Source organism: Pundamilia nyererei, unplaced genomic scaffold (assembly GCF_000239375.1).
Source record: "Pundamilia nyererei isolate P.nyererei 1_Seehausen unplaced genomic scaffold, PunNye1.0 scaffold00210, whole genome shotgun sequence".
Classification (NCBI taxonomy): Eukaryota; Metazoa; Chordata; class Actinopteri; order Cichliformes; family Cichlidae; genus Pundamilia; species Pundamilia nyererei.
Window position 1 is genome coordinate 80,918 of NW_005187611.1, and position 8,400 is coordinate 89,317.

Sequence of the window (8,400 nt, forward strand, 5' to 3'; positions counted from 1 at the left end):
TATATGCATGTGTGTAGACTAGGATGTCTACACACTAGGAGGCCTGTTAAATTTCAAGTGTGTTTATAACTGAGCCACCTGCATGTCCTTTAAACGAGTAAATGGTTGGAATAGTATACACATATCTGTTCTTTTAAGTAAAAAGTTCAATAAGTGTAAATAAAACATGTAAAATCAGGCAAATATTACACTAAACTGCTCTGAGCAGCTGTAAAAGTTTCAGTCATGCTTGATAAGCAGTTTGTCTGGTGAATGTTTCAATATTTGTGGTAAGTATGCCAGTCCATATGACACTGGGTGTATGCAGTTTTTTCTGAAAAGTGAGTAAAGCCTTTAGGCCATATATTTACACTGTTTGACTAAAACAAATATCTTGTGGTAAGTTACTGCAGGTACGCTGCCTGTGGTGGCTCTTATTCTGATCACTGTCTTACCAGTGGCTTTGCTGATTTTCTGCAAGAAGAGGAGGGCCAGTAAACCTAAAGGTGAGCCTAAAGTAAACATGCACATAAGACAGTGTCTTCATCACTTCAGAAAACACGGTATTGATGTCTATCGCCAACCTTAAACAAGCTGCCTTGCAAAAATGTATTAATATATGTAGCTGGTAATTCTTAAAAGTGCTTCTGCATCATGAACCCTGATTCCTCCCCAGCTCCCTAATCGAAGCTTGAGGCTTATGAGGGCGACTTATGGCAACTTTCTCACTTTAAAAAAAGGGTCGCAAGTTGCATAACAGTATCATCGCTCTGCCATATTTACCATAAAGTTTCTGTTTAACACCTTATATTCTTAGACTCCTAATGATGATACTGTTATACACTATGTTGTTGAACAAACATTTAGAGATCTAAGATTGAGTCAAAGTAAAAATATATATATAGCTTTGAATGACCAAAGAAACCACAAAGTTTTATCATCACTTCATTATTACAGTAAAAGGGGATCGAAAAACTGGATATTTGATGAGTGTTTAAAGTTAAAGTCATAAACACAACATCTGAGGTGCAGCCAGATGTGGCAGCTTCATGGCTTGTGATTTTGCTGTGGCAGTGAATGCAACTCTAACACCCATCTATGCCTCTCTATTTTTAACCACACGACCAGATGTTCATTGAGGATTCAGAACCGTGACTAGTCACAGCAAGTTATTGAACTCCTGACAGTTGTGAAGTCAGTAATCTTTGCAGTTTCTTATTAGAATAATGAGTGAAAAATTTTAATCAGGATAATAATCTTTGAGCTCCTTTGGTGTTAATGAATTGATGACAACAATGAGGCAACCCCCCCAAACAGGAATCGTTTTACAACTGGAGACCACTGACAATTTTACCTTCCCCATCTTTTGTCTTCTGTATTTTTGACTAATGTCACTACTGGTAGAATGAGGTGATACCTGGACCTTACACAGGTTGCATAGATAGTCCAACTCAGCAACATCAGCAGGGCTGGTATTTGCTACTTTGTGCAAAATGACCTCGAAAAGGTGTACTAGTGTGAAGGTCTCTGACTAAATATTCAGAAAAAGACTTCATGAGGGTGGCCTGAGTTGCCAATGTACTTTAGTGGGCCCTCTGTTCATTACCTGGCACCGTGGAGCCTGACTGACATTTGCCAAATGAGATTAATTGACATCTGATGTGTTTTTAAAGTGTTCCCTTAGGTTTTTTTAAACAGCGTTGGAGCAGCAGATGTTTACTGTTTGCATGTTCTTCAGGGCCTCCTGTGGAAACAGAGCCCCCTGACATTACAACGGTGAGTTTTAGGAATTACAAGACACCTGAACTTGATTTTAGCTTCATTTGATTTCAATTAACGTTTTTTTTTTGTCCTCCAGGCCAGTCAGTTGTATGAAGAGATCAGAGAGGAGGACAGATTGAGCAATTTACCTCCTGAAGGAGTATTTTCAATTTACACCACTGCCAAATGCCCCAAAGGAAACAGAGTTGAAAGCACAGATGACTACAGCCTTGTCACCTGTCCTCAGAACAAAGTAAGTACTTGATTTTTCAGGTTTCATGCCAGAGTATTTTTGGATTTTATCAGGTAGTGGGAACTGTGGAATCATCCATCAATATAAAGATCATGGTCCTCTTACAGTCAAGGATTCAGGATGATTTCATAAGAAGCACTTTGTGTTGCTGCAATTTGTTTTTGCATCATTATAGTATCTATTTCTGTGATTTCTACCTATTTTCTTTTTCTTTTCTTCTTTCTTTTTTTTCCCTTTTTCTTTTTTACTAACAAGGCACAGCTGGGTGTAACCCCCTTTTGTTAAATGATGTAAACTGTGAAAAAAAGAAATGTGAATTTGTGCTATATAAATTTGAATCTTTGTGTATTTGTACAATTTAATTTGTTTAGAAAATAGTTTCTAAAGACTGATTTGTATCTTCCAGAGTGAAGAGAACTTGAGTAAGATTGCTGCCACCAACAGCGCCCCCTGTGGCCATGCAGACGTTTTGTACTCCACGCCTCATGTACATTTCAGCACAGCCAACCACACCAAAGACGCCTCACCTCCTCTGTATTCTACTGTTGGAAACCATCAGTACTAATGTTATTACAGGCTTATTGCTATGATAGTTGTAGTTTGTTCAGACCAACTGGTAACACAAACTTTCTTCCATTAATCATGCCATTGTGATTTTTATTAGTCAGGGAAACAAGCAACTGCTGAAATAATGGATTTCATAGTGGATCAACAGGCATAATTGATTTGTAGCAACCTGATCATAGTCCATTGGATAGTCCACCTTTGTATTTAGCTGAGGAGTTTATAGAAAGTTAGCCTGTAGTTGATAACTACTTAAAAGTAGTTGGTACTAACTTCACACAACTTTGCACATGAAGAAAAGTTCTGGTTTAGTGCAAAGGAAAAAAACCACACGAACAATAATCAATGATCAAAGGTAATAAAGTAGTTCACACAATGATGATTGACTGATGATTCAATGACTAATGATTATCAAATAATAAGAAAAACAGTAAAATTATAAATAACATTTCCAGTGAAGTTTGTATTAAAGCCCGTTTTTTACATAATCTTTGAGAATTTCTGTATTTTGTTCACCATTTTTTTTCTTGGGCTATTACTTGAAATTGAGATGAATTGAATTGAATTTGCATACAAGCAGCAATGTCATCTCCTGCACATTTTATGTAAGCTGTTATTACAAAGCAAAACAGCTGATTTCAGTTCGCAAAATGTAAATATGCAGATTGGGGAACAAATTAAGCTTTATGTTTATGATGGAACTGCAGTCCTTACAGGCAATAAATAAATAATAGGCGGGATTAGTTGATCTAGTGACAGTTTCAGCAGATGCTGAATGGAGTGCTGAAAACAGAACATTAGAAATAAATTGATACTTAATCTTATACTTTTTCTTCACACATTTGTGGTGTTACGTTCTCTAACGTGCATCTTATATGATTTGCTCTGGGTAAACTGCACAGAATTTACTGAAGAATGCCAAAGACCACCCAAAAAATTGGACATAACTTTCAACTATGGCTGCAACGACTCATCAAGTCGTAACATCATGAAACTTCAACTCATGATAACTTCATTTAAAAAAATTCTTGACAAAATGTATTTTCTTCAATGCATTGTGTGATGTGCGGCTCTGTGGTGCACCGATGTGTTGAACTATGTAAATGCAAGTGTTTCACCCACATTTGCTATGAAACACAGACCTGCAATACCAATGTATTTAGGAGCAGCGTATGAATAAACAGTCTGACAACATTAAGCAGATGCAGCCTCAGTTTTAAACATAAAAACTGTTGGCAGCAGTAATGATGACGCTGGCACATTTTATTATGAAGCTGGATTCTGTTTACACACCAGGAAGAGCAAAGAGGCTGAGCTGTTACCAAGATGGTGAGCTCAGTGTAGAGTGAAAGAAAATGTGTTCGTTATCATATCGAGACTAGCTCTCTAGAGAGAGATCAAATTGGTGATTGTTTGATCTCCACTTGGTTGCATGCATGTACTTTGTGTGGCACACTGTGTGGTTTAGGAGGCAGGGTGTGTCTGTTTACCTTCTTGGTTGGGAGCCTGTCTCTGTTATAAAAAAAAAAATTAGATTATTAAAAGCTTATAAGCTACAGTGAGACTAGTTGCTGGCACCTTGTCTCACGGTCTTGAGGGTTGCACAGTAGCACTGTTGCACGCCTAGGGTCCTACAGCCGGTCGTATCCCCTGGCGTATTGCCCATGGTTTTGCGGGTTTACAGCTCAGCAAGCAAAAGCTTCTCTGGCCTGCTAGAGGCCTGCTAGAGGAACCCAGCTTGTTCTCGCAAGTTTCAGTCTCAGGCTTCCCAGTTCATAACATGTAACATAAAGCATTTCATTAACACCATAAGATAAACAATAAGAGCAGTGGTGTGGCGATGCTTCGTGTCTTACCCGTTGAGACATGGGAAACCCAGTGAGTGTGTTTGTGTGTTGTCTTCTGGTTTCTATGTTATGGCTGTCTTTGCCCTGTGTGAGTATGGCAGCCCGAATGTCTCATAAACGTATGACATCCCTCTCTATGCCTCTAGGAGACGGGCATGAAAGATGGTTCCTGAGGGGTACCTGGACCTTGTCCTCAGTGCCATCTTTCAAACAGCTTGAGGACACTGACCTGAAATGTCTGTCCCTGAAATTGCCTTCTTGCTGGGTATAATATCTACCAAAAAGATTAGTGAACTCCATGCTCCGTAGGTCCACAGGCGTTGCTGCAGGTGGTTGCCGGACAGGAAAGGGGTGATCCTCCAGCCCAACAATCATGCCGAAGGCTACGAATAACTCCCACTGAGGGCTTGAAGCAGGGATCAGCACCAGGCTGCCCTGTGCACTGTTCGTGTTCGTGTATGTCAGGCATATCCAGCCAATTAGGAGGACACTCTAGCTCTTTGTGAGCTCCCACTTTAGGATCCACTTTAGGCAGACATCTGTCTAAGTAAAATAAGAAATGTTGTATTAATTGCATTAATATTCGAAAATGTAAAAAAGCCAAAATCAATGTACATGGTCCAATTAGCCATACACGTTGGACACTGAATTATTATTATTAATTACTATTAATAATAATAATTCAGTGCTGCTGAAAACATCTGTTTTGTAACATTTAATGTAACATGTTACCAACCCAATTCAGTCATTACATTAGAGTTACAATTATGGCATTATTTGTCTTATACTTGCTGTTAAATTATTGTTTTTTTCCCCCCAGTTGTATCCATAAAGGTTGAGTCGAAAGAAAACAAATCAAACAGGCTTTTTGTTGTCCTGTGAACTCCTCCTCAGCTGATTTCTGTTCCTGAGGGAGAGGAAGATAGTGGAGCAGTCTACAGCGGAGATATAGTCATTGTAACTATATATCAACTATATATTTTTAGTAAACTACCTGTCACAAACCTCACGGTAACTCACAGTTTTGTGTCACTATTTGATGCAGCAATAGGGCTGTGCTCTTCATGCAAACTGATCCCAGGTGATTACGATATGATGGCAATCTGTCTGTGTTTATAAATTAGATTGTGATTAACTGCAAACCTGCACCACCAGGATCGGTTGCCTCATCCCAGGTGATTTGTGGACTTGCATTGCAACCATAGTGGTCGCCCAGAGGTTGAGTACGCTGCATGCTCAACGCTACAACACAGAGCAAACATCATCCCCAATGACACAGCGGCCAGGGAGGCAGAAGAACAGCACATCAAGAAGGCCCTAAGTAAATGTGGTTATCCCACCTGGACTTTTGTCAAAGCTGGAAAGACACCTAAAGAAAGCTCCAGCCGATCCAGGAGAGAAGGACAACCGCTGCCCAAGCGAAAACCTGCAGTGATCCCATATGTGTCAGGAGTATCAGAACAGTTGAGACGCATTTTTTCTAAACACCGGGTCTCTGTGGCTTTTAAACCCCAAAACACACTGCGCCAAAAATTGGTCCACCCCAAGGATAGAGTCCCCCGACCAGTGTTGGGTGCAATGTGTTACTAAGTAACGCGCTACTGTAATTAAATTACTTTTCCACTGAAAAAGTAGAGTAACTAATTACTGTTCATTTTTAGGTATTTTAATTACAGTTACTTACAATGTACTTGCGTTACATTGTAAAATAATTAAACTTGCTGAATATCATTATTTAATTTCAACAATTTATCTTCTAAACGTAGAAGTAAACTCTGCCGCTTTAACATCGTTGCAGTGCAGGTGCACGTCATTTTGCGCCAGTTTGCTGCATAGTCGTATTCTAAAGCGGAAGATGTCGGACTCGGCTGAAGCAAGTGGCTGTTTTTTGAAATGGACATATACCCGTCTCTTCACTTTTCTGAAACAAGCAGACAAGAATATTACAGTAATATGTAAGCTATGTCTGTTAGATATTTTAGTATTATGGGAGCATGTACTGGGTACCTTTTTTGATGATATTAGACAATGTTAGGGAAAATATTATAAAACACTTCTTCAGTAAAGACTCAGAGAAGAGAAACACAGAACTTGCTAGCAAGGGCAGTCTCTCAGACTCGCACTGAGCACTGCCCCTGGTCTTTATTTTGTGCTCCATTGAGCGTGTGTATGTGTGGGTGTGTTCAGAGTGTGACCCCATGGGCGACTTCCCTTGGCCTGCTGGTCTGGAAAATCCAACAGTTCATCTATATGTAAAGAAGGCACTTAAACTGGAACAGGCATAGCTGCGTTGATCCTGCCGTGGAACAATAGGACAAGGTGCATTCCTGGAGTGCACACCAAGCTTGCAGCCTGCTAAAGATCACACACAATTGATTATATGCCTCTAGGTATACATGGTTAAACATTTCCTAATGCAAATAACTACATGCAGTATCTACCATGTGCAAACTTATATCACTAAAGGATTCTAACTGTCTAGTGTTTAACGGACTTGTCAAAGTTATATTCAGATAATAGAATGCCCCTTTCAGAGCTAGGGGGAACTTCCTTATATGGTTGTAACTTGAAACTTGTTGACGCACGCACCCTTCTGCCTACAAAAACCCTGCACAAAAGAATAAACCTTTGAGTTGATTTTGGGAAAGCAACCTGAACAGTCTCTGTATCATTTTGTTCTCCTAACTGCTCCTGACGTCGTAACTAACCCGCTGACGGCATATCTGAGTGCTACTTGAGAATATTGCTGAGTGTTACTTAAGAATAATTTTGAATCTTATAGAGTAAAGACAAAACCACGCCTCGGAGAAACCCGATCCACGGACCAGACCCGGGACGGAGTTTCTTTCAATGTCCTGGGGAGAAAAAACTATCGGCTGCTGTTAATAGCACAAGTAATCTACTGACACGAGAGCATAGACGAACACTTCTGAGTGATTCTTGTTCATCATCCATGGATAACGCTGTGGCTACTCCTGCTAAGCAGGCAAAACCTGATTTTACTTCAGCAGCACAGAAAGCGTCTGAAGGTGAGCTTAAAAAATTATTGCAGGCTACATTGTGGAAGAGATGCTACTGCTGCGTACTGTAGAGTCTACGTCTTTAAAAAAAATTTATTTATTATTTAAAGAGTTTAATTTCTATTGTTTGCCGACTCGAGGTTTATAGGGATTTTAAGAAGTATTTAGTTAAATTACTTATTTAGTAATTAAGTTACTTTTCTGACACAGTAATTAGATAAATATTTTAAATACAATATTGACTAAGTAATTAGTAATGAGTAATTAATTACTTTTTTAAAGTAACTTACCCAACACTGCCCCCGACACAAACAGAGTAACATAGTGTCAGTGGTCATGAGAATTTGCATAATTATGATTAAGGAACTGACCTCCCAGCCCATTGTTCCTTCAGTGGGCTGGTTTCAGTCATTATGCAAATGTACTGTTTATAAGATTGAAACCTGCAGTCAGCTGAGACTGAAGAAGTCACTTGGATGAGTGACGAAACATTTCTCCCACAAAACGCTACGTCCAGATGAACAGATTCAACTTTTGGAGAGACAAAGGGAAGCAAAAGTAGACACACTGACATAGCACACAACACTGTCAAAGTAAAACAGGAAATACGACACATACGCACAGACACTCAGAGCTTCACACAACAACATAACAGACTCGGTAACAGAGGGAACACAGAGACAAGGGTGACTAGATGTGAAACGTGGGATCAGGACAAGCTAAAGACAAGATAAACAAACCCAGGAATAACAATCATCAAAGAATTTCTTTTCTTTCATTTTTCTTTTTTTATTTTGCCTGTCCTGTAACAAGAAATAAGCAGAAAAAGTATCCCTTTTGTTCATGTACATGGACAAAATTTACCTTTTTCCTTTTTATAAGCCAGCATGACTTTAGAATATTGTGTCATTAGGAAGGCTCATTCATGTCCATTCACCTGTTCTTGCTCCAGGTTTCCTTTTTTTTCCCTTTTTTT

General features: G+C 39.3%; 2 long non-coding RNA genes across 2 annotated transcripts in view; both read left to right on the forward strand.

Moving 5' to 3' along the window:
* The first annotated feature begins 492 nt into the window (after positions 1-492).
* Positions 493-2,923, forward strand: LOC102192458 (uncharacterized). Its single transcript, XR_312107.2, has 3 exons — positions 493-1,755; positions 1,838-1,993; positions 2,400-2,923. It is a non-coding gene; the product is annotated as an uncharacterized LOC102192458 (long non-coding RNA).
* A 4,312-nt stretch (positions 2,924-7,235) lies between these two features.
* The window catches only part of LOC102192648 (uncharacterized), a 2,540-nt gene continuing 1,375 nt past the window's right edge, over positions 7,236-8,400 (forward strand). The window contains exon 1 of the long non-coding RNA XR_312108.2: positions 7,236-7,433. This is a non-coding gene — a long non-coding RNA (uncharacterized LOC102192648). The remainder of the gene's footprint in view (positions 7,434-8,400) is intronic.